This window comes from Haliaeetus albicilla, chromosome Z (genome assembly GCF_947461875.1).
Source record: "Haliaeetus albicilla chromosome Z, bHalAlb1.1, whole genome shotgun sequence".
Taxonomy (NCBI): Eukaryota; Metazoa; Chordata; class Aves; order Accipitriformes; family Accipitridae; genus Haliaeetus; species Haliaeetus albicilla.
In genome coordinates, this window is record NC_091516.1 from 321,740 (window position 1) to 342,403 (window position 20,664).

The window sequence follows — 20,664 nt, forward strand, 5'->3', positions numbered from 1 at the left end:
CTACAGATAGTCAAGCTAGTTCTGAGTCAATTAGACTGAGCATTGAAATTAGTATCACTGCATTAATGTAACCCTCCACAGGGGTGAATATATTCTGCTTTTTAGCATTGTGTAATGTAGACAATTTCCCTTACAGTTTTAGTTAATGAAAGACTCTTTTCCACATTTTCTTCCAAAAACTGTTGTGTAACTTCACTGTGTGCTGTAAATAGCTTCCCACTTCCATCTGCTGCCTGAAGCGTCTTCTCTAACCTGCTTTGGTTTGTGAAGTGTTTGATTTGTAGTTTTTCAGGATAAAGCATCTGTTAGCCTTGTCACAGCATATCATCTCTTCTAGACTACAGCTGCCAATAAACACCAGGCAGTGGCACATAAATGCTATACTGTTAATACAAATACATTCTACTAGTTAAACAGAGTCTAAAAGAGTAAAAAAAAAAAAAAAAATTAATGAAGACATTTCACAACAGATTGGACATCATTCATTTAGGGATTATTCCCCTTTATCAAGGGGCTGAGCAGTATGGCTGTATTAATCTGCTTTCTATGATTGTATGGCAATTGATGAATAGAGAAAAACAGTAAGAAATCCAAGACCTCCCTGAGTTCAATGGCACACAGTATTATTAACTATCTGATCTGAGTACCTCTTGCTTAGTGCTCTAGGAGAAAACAAACTCTAAAGGCCCCGCAAACATGATACGAATAACAATCATTTTTTACTTAAATTGTGTTTCTGACTATATTGAAAAAAACATATTAAAATAGTATATTAGAGTTTATCATGGCTGATTTCTGTTACAGATCATATCAAAACATGATTTTTACCTATATCTGTCACTGCCACAGTTTCCAATAAAGTTCAAATTAGCCAAGATAATTTGAATGATGCCAGGTAATTCTGAAACATGGTTGTATTGGGTTTGTGTGGCAAGGTTTTGGTAGCTGGGGGCGTTACTACGGGGTACCACCCGGTAGTTACAGGGGTGGCTTCTGTGAGAAGCTGCTGGAAGCTTCCCCTGTGCCCTATGGAGCCAATGCCAGCCAGCTCCAAGACGGACCCACCGCTGACCAAGGCCGAGCCCATCAGCGACGGTGGTAGTGCCTCTGGGAGAACGTATTTGGAAGGGGAAAAAAACCCTGCACAGTTGCAGCCAAGAGAGAGGAGTGAGAACATGTAAGAGAAACAACCCTGCAGAACCTCAAGGTCAGTGAAGAAGGAGGGGGAGGAGATGCTCCAGGTGCCGGAGCAGAGATTCCCCTGCAGCCCGTGAGGAAGACCATGGTGAGGCAGGCTGTCCCCCTGCAGCCCAGGGAGGTCCACGGTGGAGCAGATCTCCACCTGCAGCTCGGGGAGGACCCCACGCCAGAGCAGGTGGGCATGCCTGAAGGAGGTTGTGACCCCATGGAAGGGACCCACAGTGGAGCAGTTTGTGAAGAACTACAGCCTGTGGGAAGGACCCACGTTGGAGAAGTTCGTGGAGGACTGTCTCCTGTGGGAGGGACCCCATGCTGGAGCAGGGGAAGAGTGTGAGGAGGAAGGAGCATCAGAGACAATGCATGATGAAGTGGCTACAACCCCCATTCCCCATCCCCCCTGCACTGCTCGGGGGGAGGACATAGAAAAATCGGGAGTGAAGCTGAGCCTAAATTAACTTCCCCAAGCTGAGTTGTTTTTCCCTGTGACGGTAACTGCTGAGTGATCTCGCTGTCCTTATCTTGATCTATGAGCCTTTTGTCGTATTTTCTCTCCCCTGTCCAGCTGAGGAGGCAGAGTGATAGACTGGCTTTGGTGGGCACCTGGCAGCCAGCCAAGGTTAACCCAATGCATGACTGATAGCACAGCGACTCACAGTTTTACAGTTATGTTCCAACACGATGATTAGATACCACTACTACTATACAGTTTCTATAAAGACTACAATCTCTAGCCTTGGATTGCTTTGCTGTGTGCTGTGACAAACACAAAAGATATGGTTCCTGTTTCAACAAATGTGAAACCTAATAATTTAATGCATAAAAGTTTCTCAATAAATAATAGACTAGAAAAGGTCTCGGGAGGTCATCTAGACCATCTAATTGCCCCAAGGAGTGATTAACAACGCCAATTTCATTCCTGAGATTTGCTTAATCTGTTCTTAAAAATTTTCAGTTGAGGGAATTTCACAATCTCCTTAGGCAATGTAGGCTGCTGCTTTATTATCTTAATTATTAAAATGTTCTTAATATCTGATCTGTATCTTCCTTGCTGCAACTTAATCCAAGTACTTCTCTTGCAGTCTAAAAGCAAGAGAACAACAGAATACTGCCTCTCTGCAGAGCTAAGAAACACTACTTTGATCACTTCGTCTTCTCTTATTTAGGTTTATTAGTCTTGATTAATTTTCTCATATGCCACATTCTCCAGACCTCTAAATCTTGTTAGTGTCCTGCAGACCCCCTGCCTATCTTTTGTGAAGCACCGTGCCTCAGAAGGACAAAATATTTTAGTTGAGGCCTTGAAAATACTCAAGGGAATAAAAGAATCACTTTGCACACCTCAAACCAGACCACTATTTATAAATCCTGGCATGGTATTTACTTTTTGCACAGCAGGATGACATTACTGACTCCTGTTCCTCTTGTGTACCATTACAACCCCTATTTATGCAAAACCCCTTCCTGAATCCTTGTTACCTCCTTCCTGTATTTGTGCAATTGAGTATCTGTGTTTAAGAGCAGCACCTTGCTCTTGTTTCTACTGAGTAACTTTTCATCAGAAACAATACAGCAACATATCAAAATAACTGCTTTCTCTTTCTCTTTCTTTCGCTTTCTCTCTTTCTTTCTCTCTTTCTTTTTCTTTTTCTTCCTCTTCTCTTTTTCTTCCTCTTTCTCTTTTTCTCTTCCTCTTCTGTTTCTCTTCCTCTTCCCCTTCCTCTTCCTCTTCCTCTTCCTTTTTCTCTTTTTCTCTCTCTCTTCCTCTTCCTCTTCCTCTTCTCCAGTAAACTGGAAGCACCTCTCTTTTCACTGTTGTCTAGTAAATACACTAGGTATAACGTTAGCCATGTCACTAATGAAATACTGATTAGTTGCCACACCAAGGACTTAGTCTTGTGAAGCCGCTTTCAGTCTGTCCTTTTGACAGTGATCCACTGATACCTGCTTGTAAATGGTTTTCCAAGGACCTGCACAACCAGCACAGTAGTTTGATCTAGACTATGCGTTTCTAGCTAATTTATTAAAATTTCGTGAAACTGTATTGAGACCCTGACCACAGTGCAGGCATATGACATCACTGCTGCCCTTCTGTCCCCGAGACTTGTTGGCCTTCTTTAGAAGGAAACTGGAGTGCTTTGAGAAGATTGTTTCTTTTTGGCAGGAACCTATGTTGCTGTTACTTATATCCATGTTCTCTCATATATTCATTTCAGTGTCTTCCAGCAGTTTATGATGAAGTGATCTACACGCAGAGGGTACAGGTGTCTCAGTTTAACTGCCTAAGAATGGATGATTAACTGAAATGTGCACAATGATCATAAAACCTACTCTTCACTCTGCTACCCCTAAATCACATCTATTAAATTTAAATTGTCTTTCTTACAATTTTTTTCCTTCTTGTGACTAAGCATATCCAACAGTTAAAAACCTTCACCCAACAGAAGCGCAGAGGTACTAACCGTGAACAGACTACAGAAACTGCTGACTGGCTATTCTGTTGCCTGAAGAAAAGGTTTTGTCTCCCTTTTCCCCTGTCCTCTTTCAGATTCTGGGAAAGGTTGGGACAATTTCACACAAGCCAAGAACAGGGCAAGTGCCGCGCTCGCCCGCTCCTGCTGCAAGTCCAGCTCCTGCTGCAAGTCCAGCCCCTTGTGGTCACATGACCCCTCTGCCCCAGAAGCCCCCCCCATTTTCCAGTCATGTGACTGGCTTATCTCCCCAACTAGGTCAGGCCTCCCCAGACTACATCACTGTGCCCATGTGAGGCCACCATTTTGACACCGCTGTAACCCATGTGATATCACTACTTCCTGTGATTGGCTGGCAGATGAGGCCACGCCTTGGTCAACCCAGAAGTATAGCGAGAGCAGAATGTCCTCCCTCTGCCCAGCGTGCGGCTGCCATTTTGTCACAGCTGCCATTTTGTTAATGGTATAAACCCTGTGATCTCAGTGCACCTTGTGATCATTTGGCAGCTGAAATCCCGCCTTCCCGGTCACCTGGAAGCTTCTCAAGTGCCCGCATATATTCTTGATACCTATGATGTATAGCCTTGTAAATATTTCTAGAAATATATACAGAAAGGAGTATATAAATATGTATAAATACATACATACACTTTATCTCTCTCTCTCTCTCAATGAACTTATATTTCCAAAAGTTTACCTATAAAAGTTTACAAAGAGGTACTGAAATTAACAAAGTTTAAATATGAATAGGAAAAAATATATAAGAAGAAAATACAGTTATAGGACCACCAGTTAACAAGACTGCTGAAAAACTAACCAGTCACCATACAGTATTACTTGGGCAGTCTTTGGACTCTGTGCTGTGCTACAAGATACAGGTAACATTGCCTACGAAAATGGAAAACTAGAACAAAAATTCAACTTTACAGGAACATGTGTAGGGGCACTAAGAAAAGTTCCCAATGGGTTTTCCCCAAAAGACCACATCCATCTGATAAATGATAATTGGGTTGGGATTTCTGAAACAAAACCAAATTGTGCAGCATGACAAGGGCAGGGGATTACACTTAGCAAATGGCCTCCTGAACCTCTCCTGAACCTGATGCAGCAGTAAACATGTCTCCTGTTAGGAAGAAGATGAACTCCTGAAGGCAACTTCCAGGTCACCTACACCTTACATAGCAGACTGTGGCTTACAAACTCGGAACGAGGATGCCTCCCAACGTAACATCCAGGTGGCTGAAAGTAGGTGCCAGCAAGTAATTCATCAGACTCACTCTTTTCTTCAAAGATTTTGCAGCAGAGATCCAGCACAGTTGTTCAGACCATCACAAACTTTCCCATTCAAGTCCAGGAGGGCAAACTGTGTTATAGCTGAAAGTAATGGCATCTCAATGAACAAGATCTTCTTGATGCTTGTCTGCATTGGTGCCACTTCAAATGAGTCCAGTTTGTGTTTGGTACATTATTCTGAGCAGCCATGAACAAAAATCAGCCTTATTAAAATAGATCTCCTTTGCTAGTGGAAGAATGTCCCTTCTTCCTTGGGATTTCTTGTTTCTTTTCCACTGTGCAGTAGGGTTTGTTATTCTTTTACTTTTTGTGACTGGAATGCAGCCTGGCATTACCCATTCATTTCCTTTTAAGGGTCTGAGGAAGGCTGTCCCTTCAGGGCTGTGATGTGTCTCTCAACAACCCCAAGACGTCCTGCTTTGCCAATGTTTGCAACTTGGCCACAACAGGCTGGGAGACACATCCGATCACATCTTTGGCCATGTTTTCAGCCATACTTTTAACATGTGGCTTAAAAATTTCCAAACTCCTTTAGAAAAATTATATAGCTTTTGAAAAGAGGCTGTAGAATATACCTTCTACTCCACCTGGGCTCTTTAATAATTCATGTACAAGGTGGGTTCCTTTTAATTCGTCTACTACTTCCTTTACTACTTATTCTTTGCTACATGATGGTGTCCTTTCTTAAAATACCAGAACCTTCCAGGGCAGCAGATGCAATTTCACAATCTCCTTTCCACTGTGAAATAAGATGTGCTTGTTTTCATTTATATTTATTTCAGTGCTGCCTGTATCAATATGAGGTTGGTTCACTGGCACATAATGCAGTTTGCACTGTGTCACTGTAATGATCTTGCTGCTATTACCATTTGCCAGAACACAGCATGATAATGGGACCAATAAATCTCCAACCAGCTGGTGCTCAACAAGTTTTTGTGTAGAGGTAGATCGAGATAAACCTTCCAGGCATGTCAGCTGAAAAGGGAAACCGTCACTGGCAACCACAAGAGAAGCTTCCCCAAAAAACTGCTAGCTTCCCAGCTGCACAAAAAGTATATGAATCTTCATCTGGTTTAAGCTTTGTTTTCCTAATTGCAGGATTGAAGACCAGGCCTGTGGCTGGTCAACAGTTAAAGCTCTGTTGTTGGAACTAAGAAGTGTTTATATATTCCAGCAATATGCATATGGATGGATAATGGACTTGCCACAAAGAATAATGCCATGTCTTACCCAGCAGCACTATTAATATTATTCCAGCTGTCTGGGTATTGTATTTCTGCAAAGCCTACCTCCCACTGGCCTGACAGCTCCCAGGGGCTTTGAATAGCTGTTTGGTAAAGTTCAAACTGGTGTTTTGTGGGGAAATTCTGGTGCAAGCATTGTTGGGGAGCATGATGTAAAAACCGCAGTTTGCCATCCTTCTTTTTCTCCTGCTCTGGATCCAACTGCTAAACATCATGGACTTGAGAAGGCTTTTATCCAGCTGTTAAATTTCTAGGGCCAGCAACACCACTTTACAAACAGCTGTTTCTTCCTTCCTTGCCTTTTTACTCCTAGAAGCTTTTCAATTTTGCAGATTCTGTCCTCAACAGTGTTCACTTTTTAAAGTTCATTGTAAAATGTCCCCTTGACAGCTTGATGACTGTTGTCTATTAAGCAGTATATGGGTATCTGACCCTTTCTCACAGTTTCAGCTACTGTCTGTGAACATCTGCTCATAACCATTGTCAAATCTTTCTTTTCTTGTAGACATCCTCACATGATCTTCCTATCTGAGTGGAGGAATATTTACTCTAATTTTACAACAATTCCCAGACATGGTTTTCCAAATCCTTGCAGAGCTTGGAGGTTTCACATCCACAGGTCTGACTATGACAGTACTGTGGGAGCTGTGGTTACAGCTCTTTATTATAAACACCAGTAACACACTGGTGTAGCAAATGGTAACCACGTGCTGTAAAACATCCCCACGTCTTGTTTTCTAGCATCCTGTTAAAGCAATCTGTGACAGAGGCCTCTACTTCATTATTAGTAACAAAGTAGTGAAAATTATTCTACTTTAACAGTTTGTCTAAAGGCTGGTTTAAAAACACGCATTCCCTGCTTGGTCTGTAACTACTGAGGCAGCAAAAAAGCCTCAGCTATTTCAGAACCCTTTCTGCCTTTTAGACACACAGTCCAGGCACTTTTAGATCATACGTTCATCATCATTAAAATAAGCCGAACACTGTTACTGTGTTTAGAATATACCACAAATACCTGCTGCTTCTAAAGTGCCTTCTCACTGTCTTATGTATGTTGTAAGTGTTTTGGTTTACAAGCCATGCGGCCACCTGGTTTCTGTTCAGATCAACAGTACTCCTGGTGGTTTCAAAAAGGGGATTTACATCCCCAAGGCTTCCCACTTCTCCAGGAGCATAGTAAATATCTTTCAGCAGATACTGAAACCTAGCAACATGCTGCTACTACATGCACATAGGAAACCAAACATTAGACAATCAATTAAAGTCATGTTCAATGAAACTTTATTTATTAATTGATCATTGGAGTGATGGTGACCTGTCTCTCACTGTCACTGTTGCTTTTCTTTCAAAGCTGTTTTTCTTTTTTAAGTGTTGTCCTTTTTTTGAATCCTGCATCCTAAGCAGGAACAAAAACAGTTCACAGAATAATTCTGTCTTCTATGTAATTAGCCAGGATTATGTTTTCAAAAAGTGCTATAAAATCCACATCAACATAAGGATAAGGGAACACATGCACCCCAATCCCTGTCATGGTATTACAAGTAGTTGTGAGCACACTGAGTTGTAGGCAGAAGTTGCCTCCCACCCACTCCAACAAACTTTTGTTTCCAAAATCCCAGCCCAGTCTTCTTTCCAATGCACATTTTAGGAAAACCCTTTGGGGTGTAGGTGTCCCTACACACATCTTCCTGTGGAGCTGCTTTTTTGTTCTGGCTTTCTACTTTAGTAAGCAATGTTACCTCTATTTTCTAGCACAGGTCAAAGTTGAAGGGCTGCCCCAGTAATACTGTATGTCAGATTCACAGGTCTGGTCTGTTCTTTGGATGAGATGGGGCTGGGTGACAGTCTCTTGGTTAGCTTCACAGGCTTAACCCTTTGCCCAGTGCATATTCAAATGTTTTCATGGGCCCCCCCTCTCTCCGACACACTCCCACACATTTCAGCTGTACATTCCTTTTATTTAATTTTCTATTTACATTCAATTCTTACTTAATTTCATTATCTCTTATTAAACATTTTTATACACTTTATAAATATAGTCCTTACATATTTATTAAGAAGTGTAACTATGTATAAATATACATTTATACGCTTTGTACACTCTCACATGTATCTTTATGCACACACACATATATATGTGTATGTATATGTATACACATACATATATACATATGAGGGCCTTTGACATACTTCTGGGGTAAAGAAAAAGACAGGGTTTCAGCTGTCAGCAGTTACAGGGGATTCTGAGATCCCACAGGGTATGGCCATGACTATGTCAAAATGGTGACTCTTATGGACAAAGGGAGGACTTCTTGGGCCTGACAGCTCTGATACCCTTCTGGGTGAAGTGGGTCATACGGCTGGAAAAGGGGGCAGGGCTTCTGGGGACTATGGTCATCAGACTTTTGAGGGGCAGGTCTTCCAGCAAAAGTCTGCGGAATGGCGCCTGCACCATCTTGTATCAAAGTTTTCTTTAACTGGTACTAAAGACATTTCCCTTGGTTGTAGCCTTTCTTCACGCTCTCCTTATCTTTCTGAATCACAATAGAGATCTATGTTGCTACCACTCAAACAAGGAATGAAGTGAGGTATTTGACATAAAATAATCTAGGAAACAGTAAATAATTATCATTGGAGAGAGGATTTACACGAGTAGTATTTTAACATATATTAGTAATTATTACAGACTGGTTTGGTTAATTTGGCATTACTTAGTCTAAGCAGATATATGATAATTAGGGTATAGTAATGATGTAAGACACATGAGGTAGGGCTTTCCCTGGAGATAGAAGATTAGAATAAGTATCTTGAATGCCAAATAGCCAACAAAGTATCTTTTATCCTCCTTATATTAAGACAAAATGGTATGATCATAACAAATTACCTTATATAGATAAAGATACTTTATGTTATTACTTAAAACAAAGGGACCATACGAGAATCCTACCTTCAGATGCCCAGACCTTGTCATTGAACCTCGTAGTTTAGTAGTTTAGTTAAACCTGGTAGTTTAGTTAAAACTTCCATCTTAATAGGCATTTTCTCTATTAATGTTTTTTAAACTAATCTTTACTCTTAACTTAAAGTATGTACCTTTTATTCTTTGTATTTTTAGATATTTTTGCTATTTTTATTCTTTATTCACACAATCATGATTTAACTACCTTTCATATCACCGCAGCACATGACTTTGCCCTATCATAACTGAAGTGTATTTTTTATTTTCTCTTTGCATCATGATTAAGTAAAATCAATTTTTTAAAGGAAAAGCCTGCTCTCTTGGGATTGGCTTCCTTGAACTCTCATGATTTCCCAGCTGATGTTCAGGGGTGAAGAAGTAGCAACAGAAACAATCCAATTTTTGGATCAAGCTGTGAGCAGATGTAGATTTGGCTACAAGTCATCTTTGCTTTTCCAAAGGCCATCTCTTGTCTCCTCAAAGGAAGAAGGGTCACACCATACAGAAGCATCCAAAATGTGCTATTCATCAAAGAGATTATTCTGTCCTAAATTATAAAACTTCAATTTTCATGTCATGATTGTTCCTGATTGTTCTTGCTCCAGTTAGAGGACTGAAAGTTTTCAGAAATTATCAGTGCTGAGTTTATTGACTGTTTTTATGAACCAGTACATACTTTCTCACAGGAAATATTATGTATCACATGTTCACTGGAAGTGGAAATGTGACAATTTAAAAGTACTATTAATACAGAATGATTTCACGCTGAGGGAACAATGAATGTGCTAAGAGACTTGCCATGCTAAAAAACTCTGGTTACCTCAGGTTGTCAGGGTGTTGAAAATCAGGAGATAAGAAAATTTCTCAAGATAAGGAAAACAAATTATAGCAGATACAACAATGTGCTGGAAGAGATCTTTTCAGATCTCATTAACTGTAAAGCTAGAGGGATCATAATGATAATCTAACCCATTTACATAGGTGATAGGACTCACCTAAGTGCAATCCTGAACAGCAGAAATCTTTCAGAAAACTGTATTTTTAACATTTATTTTAAATGTTTATTCTTTCACATTTTTAATTCAGCAGCCTAGAGCGGGGCAGGAAGAGAAAGCAATAAAAATAAAGCAGAGTGCCCTTGGCTCTTCGAAAGACAAAAATAAAAAATAATCTAGTGGTCTCTTAGAAATGTAAAATAATCCCCTAGCTCCTTTTTGGTGCATTATGCCAGCCTACCCTAAAAGGAGTCTAACCAGACTCCTCTGCTTGGTTGGTCATATGCTACTGCAAGGTATGGGGGTATACGCGGTAGAGGAGAGGTCATCAGGCAGAGCCGCAGCTGCGCTCGGCAGGTACGTGCTGCAGGTAGGGCAATAATGGCTCCTGTGTTAAGGGGTAGTCTGGGTTCAAGCTGCCCCACAGAGCGTGTTGCAGAGTTCATCCAACGGCACCAGAGCACCTGACAGGCATCTCCACATTCTCTACCATATGTGGACATGTGAGCATACATCTTCAAGAAGCTTCTAAGCACTATTCTGAAATGTTTATGTGTTGCAGATACTTCCAGAATACTCTGTCCCTCCCAATGCCCATGACATAAGACAAGAAGCCTGGACTATGGAAACAAGTGCGTGCTTTGAGATTTACACTTGTTTGTATCTTTGCAATGATTTTTTAATTTCTTTTTTTTTCTTATCTGCCAATTTCACAATTTTCAGTGAAATATGGAAAAATATGCATAATAAAGCAGGTTGCAAAAACAAACCTGCAGTCCTGCAGAAGATTTTCAAAGTTTGAACTACTGCAGATCTCAACTTGAACTGTTCCATGGCAGTGAGTTGTGTTTGTGAATACTATAATTTGAGACAAAATTGTTTTGTCTCTCTTCTCTCCTTTTTCTAATCACTTTAATGTATATCCTAAGAAATGCTCTTACAATAAGTTGAGTTGAATGTCTGAATTTGATGGAAGAAGGGATATCTATTTTTAAGTGAAAGTAAACTTATCGTATGCTTTCCCACATTTAACCTCCAGATACATCTTTCAGTTGAATCATTGTAGTTACTACTAGAGTCCTTAGTCATACAGTCAGAAACTGATAAAAATTTCCTCACAGTTCAGTGCTTCCTGATTTCTCATTTTAAGAATTCTGATCCAAACTCGTCTGAATCCTCAAACTGAAACATCCTACATAGTTTATTTTGAAATAAAGATTAAACAAAACCTTTGTAAGGTCACCAGCTATCCTGTAACTCAAAATACAAAACTTTTTTACTGCAAGAGAAAATTCCAGAAGAATATAGCACATATAGAAAACATCACTATCAGTACAGAATTCTACCAAGCATGGGCTGCTTCTGGGAATATGAAGTTACTTGCTATACACAATGAATTGAATTACTCCTTAAGAAAACTTCTGTTGATCAGCTGTAGAGAACTGTCATGGAATTTGACTGAACTCCAAAGGACAGTAACAGTTTGCAATTCCTAACCCAAAAATAAGTAGCATGTGATGTCCCAAGTAAGGTGAGATGACTAGATAATTTTGGCGTTTATCAATATTCACACTCGAAAAAGTGGGAGAAAGATTTTGATGGTGGATGCAACAGCTGCAAGTCTCATAAAGTCCTTGCACTTGCGTGCTGTCCTGGTTTCAGCTGGGATAGAATTAATTGTCTTCCTAGTAGCTGGTACAGTGCTATGTTTTGAGTTCAGTATGTGAAGAATGTTGATAACACTGACGTTTTCAGTTGTTGCTCAATAGTGTTTAGACTAAAGTCAAAGATTTTTCAGCTTCTCAAGTCCAGCCAGCAAGAAAGCTGGAGGGGCACAAGAAGTTGCGAGGGGACACAGCCAGGACAGCTGACCCAAAGTGGCCAGCGGGGTATTCCATACCATGGGACGTCACATCTAGTATAGGAACTGGGGGGAGTGGGGGCGGGGAATCGCAGCTCAGGGACTAACGGGGTGTCGATCGGCAGGTGGTGAGCAATTGCACTGAACATCATTTGTATATTCCAATCCTTTTATTATTACTGTTGTCATTTTATTAGTGTTATCATTATCATTATTAGTTTCTTCTTTTCTGTTCTATTAAACCGTTCTCATCTCAACCCATCAGTTTTACTTCTTTTCCCGATTTTCTCCCCCATCCCACTGCGTGGGGGGGAGTGAGTAAGTGGCTGCGTGGTGCTTAGTTGCTGGCTGGGGTTAAACCACGACACATGGTTAGAAGGTATTCCTTCTTAATCGTAACAGACAAACAACAATTTGAAAAGTAGTCACAAGATTCTCAGAATAACAATTGTACTAGTTCAGACCATACCAAAATTGATAGTAAATCTCAGAAAAGGAAAAGCAGAGATTTAAATTACACTGAGTGAAATTTTTGGTTAGAACTTTTATCCAGACATGCAGGCTAAAACGAGATGAAACATTTAAATAAGCTGTATCAACATTAATAAAGTGTTTCAGAAGAGAAAGAAAACCTAGACAATATTCTGAAACACTGAAATCAGTCACCACAGATTTTTATGAAGGAAACTTTTACATTTTTAATATGACAATTTCACAATTCACTTTATTTCAAAAAAAAAAAAGCTTTAAAATGAAATGGGTTTCTTTCAGGTTAGACAGCATTAGCTGAATGCTTTGTTCAACCTGAAGTTTTGTCTTCTCAATTTGCCAAAACACAGTTAAGAAAACTCGATAATTTTAATTTCTTCAAAAGCAGTTTTCAGTATTGCCAAGGAACTGAAAAATCAGTTATATAAAAGTCCAATTAGATTGTCTGCAAAGGTATTCTTACCAACAGAATCACCTGCGGCTCTACTGGAAGTTATGATAAAGTTTTAGGGCTAAAGAGTGACTGTAAAAAAAGTTCACTGGATATGAAAGTTTCTCAGCAAGTCAGTTTTTACAAGGATTAAAGGTCATGTTAAATAGAACCATTACCAACCGGTATCTACCAGAACTGTGAGATACTATTCTCTCAGAGCAAGGTCATGACCTCTTCAGTAAGGCCAGGCAATAAAACAGATAGGAAGGAGGAAGGGCAAGAAAGTGAGAAACCTTTCTTCTCTCATTATTTAGCTCACTAAAAAATCTGAATCCTTGATTTCATAATGTTTAATTAAATTGCTCCACAGTGATAACTTGGGGTGGGGGGAGGACTGCAGAATAGGTACAGCTACAGCTGACCAATCAGTAAAAGATATTAAAATAACATGAGCCAGTTCTTTAAAATGGTTAAGACTAGCCTCAAATGAACTAAGTTTAGCCTAGCTGCCCATGCAGCAGGAGTAAGTACAGCGTCATGTGAGAGGAGATTTCTAACTCAGAGCCAGGCTGAGGGGAAATGCGACAGCAATCAGAGCTAAACAAGAATGGGGACTAAACCAGGGGGTAAAGGCAGCCCCCCAGAAGTGAAGGGACCAGTCAGGAAAACGTCAATGAGAAGGTCTTCATGAGTGAAGTAATTAGAGCAAAGTTGTTAGAGCATTAGAATAGTCCAATTAATTAGTACAACAAAAAACTTACGGTACAGGCAGAGTTGCCCTTTGATCCTACCTTGTGAAGTCCTACAATCTCTCTGAAGAGAGATTGTACTGGGGGAGTAAATGGGAACCAAAAGTGGTGCTGAAGCTGAAGCCACAGAAAACTAAGGTTTTCAAGGTGGCATAGATCTTTGAAAGAAGGGTACTGCATAGCAAGAGTTTGGGACAAAGCCCTAACAAAATCCTGCCTGAAGGATAAAAAGCGTATTGATATGCATATATGTATATGCAGGTACGTAAATATATAGAAAACAAAGTTTGTGAATTTGGGTGTCTGGAAGTACCAGATTATTAGCTTCAAACAAGACAAAACCAAGAGGTAGCAGGAATGAAATATTTCTATGGTTTTATGAGTCTGTAATTAACCTGCATCTAATTCTGGTGAAGAATACAAGTCTGGGAGACTAGAAGTTTGGACTGAAATCCTGATGAAGCTTGAAGGAAGTGGCTGAACTCCATTTTCTTCACTGCAGTAAGGAATGTGTAAAAGTCAGACTTCCACAATCTCTAGATGAAGGCCAGAGCTTTCAAAAGCCACCTTTGTTCCCAAGCTCCCTGTTTCTGATAGCAGAGCTTCATTTGCTGTGGGTGTTAACTCAGCTGGAGCCAGGAAAGCTTGACACATTTAAAAAGGATCTTTACCTGGGCAACAAAAAAAGATGACAATCCAATGGAAATAGCTTAAAAGCATATAAAGCCCTTCTCAAAAATAAAGATGAAAATTCTTAGACCTGAACTATCCTTCTGAGCTCAGTCCACTGGAAGACATTGCCCTGCCAAAGCATCATGTCTTTCACAGCAAAATTTAGTCTGGCAGATTTCCAGTTCAATTTTAACAACACAAAAAATGCTAGGATTACCTATCAGTTTTTTGCTCCTCATTGCCTTTATACTAACTGCATTTCTCTATATTTTGTTTTCCTTCAGGACCTGCAAGCTCCATGCCAAATGACGGTCTGTGTTAATCCTTGTGTCAGACTTGAACTAGTCTGTACTTCATCACAGAAGACCGATGTGCACTCATGCCACAGACTTTCTGTAGATACTCGGTGCCACGAAAAGTGCATGTGGTAAATGGCTGAACTAATTACGTGACATTTAAGCATTACTTTTTGCTTGAACTTGTTCACTGCCTGGGGAATCCATCTGCCTGCCTTGGGGAAGGGAATGCCTAGCTCAGCTGAATAATAGCAAGCCAACTCTCAAAAGAAGAAAAGACTGATAGCTGCAGCATAGCATTTCTGCAGCAGAAAGCGTAAACTGGCAATACGGACACCGAATCCATACACTGTCTTGCAGGCTGCTGCGCTCTCTAGAGGGAACTCATAGCAAAGGAAACTGTATTCATTCCCAGACTATTAATGAATTCCCAGGTGACTGTTGGAATAGTGAAAATATTACAGATGATGACAGTACAGTGTTTCAAACAGAATGCAGGGAAAATTGGCTAAAAAGATGATTTCAGGATCAAATCACACCATTTTCTTTACTCCTTGCCAGCTCAGTTACCAGCTTTTCTTTCCCTTCTCTCTGAGATCGGTTTCCCTTCAGCCTTTGACTGCCAGTCTCTGCCAATATCAAAGAATTCTGAAGATAGTAACCCACAACAGGATCTGGTAACTAGTGAATGTATATGCAAATGCAGGAGAGGGTAGCACAGGAAGAATAAAATGATAGCTAGGGAACATGAGATAGTGGAAGATTTGACAGCAGTTACGGGACCTCCAGGAGGTTTATTTCCTCAACCAGCATATTTTCATTAATGAATGACATAAATAAGGTATATTTAGTGAACATAAATCATATAAAGCAGTAATATAATGAGATTAGTACTACCAAGTGCATTAAGAATGCTTTAAAAAAATAAACACAATCCTGAATGTCATTTTAAAAAAACATATAGGAGTGGCATATCTGTGCCCAGCTTATTTCAGTATTTTAAAAGAGAGACCACTGACTGACAAGTAGAAATGTGGGGGTTTTTTTTCAGAATGTGAGCCATACAATATTTAGCATACCATATTAAGTTGAACTGATTTTACTTCTTTTGTAAGTTTTTAATTTCTGCTAATAGAACTACAGTCTACTCTGTCCTTTATACAACGACACAGATCCCTTTATAGTCAGGTAAACATACAGTAGGAACAGGTTTAACTGCTGTACTTACTTTTGCCTGGGAACGAAAATTATGTTGCCCCATGTCAATTCATGAATGCTTCCTGAACAAGGACGTGAAAATCCAGCATGTGAAAGAGTTTCACATATATTAAAAGAAGAATCCAGAAAGAAAGGGGGGAAAAAAAGACCCCAAAGTAGAAAGATAAACAAAGAAAAAGCCTGTGAGGTTTACAGCTCTGACTGCAAAATATTCAGCCTGGCAGCTCTAGCAGAAATACAACTCTGTGTACTTGTACATGCTCTCCCCATTAGAGGAGGAGTCAGTTTTGCAACACTTATGTTCCTTGCTCATGGCAAAACAGTGATTCTCTTCAGTGCAAGCAATGTTTGGAGTGTGACAGCTTTAAAGGTGAGAGGTGTACTCTGGAGCATAGGAATGCATCAGCAGAAAAAGAATGTTTTTAAGCCTCAGCTACATACTCTATAGGTTGTTGTGGCTCCTTTTAAATGCTTATTGCCTAGGATTAATTTTTTTTAAAGGGAAAACTAATACCCCTTCAACATAATTGCATCCATAATACTCTTTGTGCACCAGTAGTCCATGTTTTATATTCTAGAATAGCAAAAAAAGAAAAATTATTTTTATAACAGGATGAAAAGTGTTAGTTTTACATCAAAAAGCTGACTAAACAGAAGAAAAAAAGATCTTTTCTTGTAATTTTGTTAGCTTTTTCCTGTGGTTTGAAAAGAGTTTCAGATTATGTGATAGGGTTTTGAATTTTACTGACATAGTCATTTATTCTCTAGCTGTCCACCTCTACTCAACTGAAAATAATTTTACATATTTTTATTAATGCTTTCACTGAATCACATTTTTATCTTCTCTGTATCCATGCCAGTGAACTGAATAGAAAATAAAATGCATGCATGTATAGTGAAAATTCTTTTAAGCAAGAAGATTGAGCAAGAACATTCTTTTTCATAATGAAGCAGGATTTCTGTGGTGTGGATGTTAGTTGTTATTAGAGTCAAGTCTCTCCAGCCACGGTCAGAACTGTTTGCATTTTTTGGCCAAACAGACATTCTGCAGGCTATTTCAAGCAATCATATGAATCATATGAATCATATGAATCCTATGAACAGTTTCTTGGCAAGACAGACAAACATTTTCAAACATACCTTGTGATCTATCCACAGAGATTGTAAAACTTCAGGTGTGTTTCTTCAGGATGGTTTGGGCTACACTAACTGCCAGCTGCTGCTGAGAGGAACAGTTTCACTCTGCACCTCCACCTGTGTTGCTCTGTTCCACCCATCGTGTGTGCTGTGTTATCCATCTGACTCCATGTTAAGATAGTTTAGGGAGCTAAACTGGTGGAAGACCATTCTTTTTTTTCTTCTTCTTGTAAATTTCTGAACAGGCTCGCTCTGAGGTCAAACAAATGCTGGCAATAGGGGAACGGAATGCATAGCTGGCAGTAAAGACTCCGTTGATTGTATCATAAAACTATGCCCTAAAATTGATCACATGCTCACAGCGTTCAGCCAGCTCTGAGTAAATTCCACCAGTGACTCTTTGTGTTGAAAGGGATGAAACTGCTCCTGGTAAATAGGAAATGTGTGCTTAAAAAGATGCTATCACCTCAGAAATGAGAAAGGAACAGAAGGTAGAACCTAGCAGGTACTTCACTAGCCAGAAAAGATGTAGCAGGCTGAGGCTGATTGTTTTATTTCTGCATCTGCTTGCCTCTGCTAAACACGGGGAGATCAAAACGGGGAGGGGGGAAGAGAGAGATAAGATCCTGCCCAGGGAAGAGATTTTCAAAATGAAGGTGAATCAAGAAGTACTGTCCACACCATCGCCATCTTAATTTCTGTAAGAGGAGCGTATGATGTTAAGATCTGCATGTACATTTTCCCCTAAGAAAAATAGGCTTTATACCCCTGGAATCTGATTGACAGGAAAAAGAGAACAAAAACTAAATCACTAATGATTTAGTGAAAGATGAGGGATGAGAGTTAATAACTATCACTGAGATCTGGTAACAAGGATAACTTTATACATTTATACCTGTTCTATCCAGTTTATAGCTAGCTGACATAATGCAACCTTGGTAACTGTGGCAGCTGGCAGTGCAGTGTGAGATAGTTCTTAATTATTTCCCCAGGATTTTGAGTTAGTTTTTTCAGCTTTTAACGAGCACTGTGTGCCTGTGGCTACACTACTAGCAGTATTCAAGCCAGTCAGGCAAGTCTCTGCAATCACACAGCCTCTGGTGGAATACTGCCAAGAAAAGACAACTGTTATCTTAGGAGCATTGGATTAAGGAGAATATTTTAAGGTAGTAGTAAGATCTCATACGCCCAGAACACAGGTCACCCACATTCAAGAAAAGTTCTTTCAAATTAGGACAGGAGAAAAGAAAGGTCACCAAGATGAGGTAAAGGCTCTAAAGCCTATCTGTTAAAAAGTGACTGAGAGAACTGGGCTGGTTTAATGTCGCAAAGTAAAGATTGAGGCAGAAAATGGAACAGGTACTTGCATGTCCCTATAAATGTAATTTACATCTATAAATACAAAAGAGAGGAAGCACTGGAAAAGTCCAGTAGCTATTTAGGCTAAGGAACAATGCCGGAGTAAAACCAACAGGTAGAAACAGAACACAAATATAATCAGGCAGTAAACTCAAAGTATAATAACCATCAGAGTATGGAAAATTGGAGCAGACTTTCAATAGGGTAAAAAAAAAGCATAGCTACTTGTAGAATAGAGCTTGGCCAGTCTCTGAAAGGGATTATCAACTTGACTAATCCCATGTCACGTAACTGGTGTATCCACTTTAGAAATCTGGTTTAGGTCAGGATCTTAAGCTGCCCCCATAGTCAGCAGAGAAAGATTCCTCTTTGGCTGTTCTAGAAGCATAATATTTTCATTTCTGAAGACTGATTTCTTTAGAAAAGTTTGTAGGCTTGGAATCTGTTACAATAAGCTATTAAATTCCAAACAGCAGTCCTTAACATCAACAGATTATTTATGGAAAGGAAGGTTTAGTAAATTAAGAGAGCAAGGGCCTAACTTTATTTTCAACATAATGACATTTTTATTGGTAAAACCTCATCAACCTCAGTGAAGTTATTCTACATTGGAGCTCCATCAGACTTCTGATATTTAGGCAGAACAGAATTTCACTGCTGTCAAAAAGAGCAAAATAGTGTCAGAACAGGAAGCATGTAGCATCAGGAGAAAGGCAGGAAAGAAGATACAAGTTGGAGGAACCAGTCAAAGGAAGCAGTAAGGTTTCAGGAAAGGGTTTTACAGGTGAGAAAAATCCTAAAAGGAGCACGTCAGGCAGTGAGATAGAAAGGGCATATGAGAAGACTACAACCTGTCTTTCCCTTCCCCCCCTTTCCCATAGCTGTTATCTACCAAAAATCTCCAGCCTTCCTTGGACAGTAATAGTTTGTATAGGGGTTGTGGCTGTTTGTCCCTACCCTTCCTGCTCCGCTCGCCTTCGCCCTCCCCCCGCCCCCCCCGGCCCCCAAACAACCTAAAAATGGAGGAAAGCAAACAGGGCAAGCCTCTGTTTTTTAAATGTAGAGGAAAGAATGTAAGAAATAAAATAGGAATAAGAATGCATAGAACTACAGAGAGAATGATATTTTCTTCTGCTGCCTACTTTCCTTACCGTGATCTCCTCTGAAGAAGCAGCAGCCACAACCCTTTGATGTCTCTTTAGAGACAGACAAAATGTCCTTACAGGACATTTGTCATACAAGAGAAGACACAGCTGGTGCCATGGCCACTCACTCACTCTCACGTCACCCATGTGCTGCAAACGTCCTGCCCGTTTCCTCGTCACACAGCAGGTTCACCCCAGAAGTACAGCAAGGAGCCCTAGGACCAGGATGTCCTTAGCCCATGGTGGCTACCATTTTGACAGAGCCGTAGCCCATGCTATCTGAGAATGGCCTGTGATGGGCTGGCAGCTGAAGCCGTGCCTTCTCATTTACCCAGAAGTACCCCAAGGCCAGCAACTCCAGGACATTCTGCATACACTCCATGTCATCAAAAATACAGCCCTTCCCTCTTTCTGGATTTTTGGTCCTGGACAAAAAGCACTGAAGCTGGTTTATTTTCAAAATCTGTTCTTAACACATACCACATTTCCAGCCATTACATTTGTGAGTCTTTTCCACAGATCCTTTGCACCTCTCAAACAAAACCACGATCACTTTAATAGCCAGGGCCTTGTGCCGTTGTAACCATTGCCCAGACCTCCACGGCGGTCTGCACTTAGGGGACCCTATTCTTGCACTCCTGTTCTTGGGATATGCGAGATTGCCATTTGCCACAGAAATCCCCAGTCTTTTTTACCCTCAGACATGCTGACGATCTTTGTACTAACACGTAGCGGATGGTCACACCATGGAATCTCAGTCCGTGTGGCCTCTGTGTGCATGGACCACCACACTGGCAAGCAGGCACGGCTCCAGGAGCCAGGCAGTCACGGGGAGTGCGGAGATCCCGTCGGTGTGACTGACGGTGGGAAGTGGCAGCTGACGTGAGCAAAGGAAGGGACGACTGCCTGGTCGTGAGGGACCTGACACTTTTCTGGGGTAAGCCTGTGGCAGGTGGGACTTCTGCCAGAAGTGAGGTCACTTCTTATCTTGTGTGAAAGTTGTCCTTTAACCAGTGATGAAGTATTCCGTCTACCACACTTGCTCATGCCTGCAGCCAGTGCAACTCATTATCTGTGTTGGTATAATAGAGAAAACTGGGTTCCTACTAAGTGAGGTACGATGCGAAGACCTAACTAGCTCTAACC

At 40.4% G+C, this 20,664-nt stretch overlaps 1 protein-coding gene across 12 annotated transcripts in view; it reads right to left on the minus strand.

The window, feature by feature from the left end:
• PRLR (prolactin receptor) overlaps nucleotides 1–20,664 on the minus strand; it is a 157,928-nt gene that overhangs the window by 73,012 nt on the left and 64,252 nt on the right. Inside the window, exon 1 of one of the 12 annotated variants that reach the window (XM_069776459.1) lies at nucleotides 17,018–17,450. The exons of 9 other annotated variants lie outside the window; for them this stretch is intronic. The gene's annotated coding sequence lies outside the window, so the exon portion shown is untranslated. Of the gene's footprint in view, nucleotides 1–2,676; nucleotides 2,840–15,887; nucleotides 16,205–17,017; nucleotides 17,451–20,664 lie in introns of those variants that run through there. 2 more of the 12 variants (XM_069776460.1, XM_069776462.1) reach the window with 2 other exon arrangements.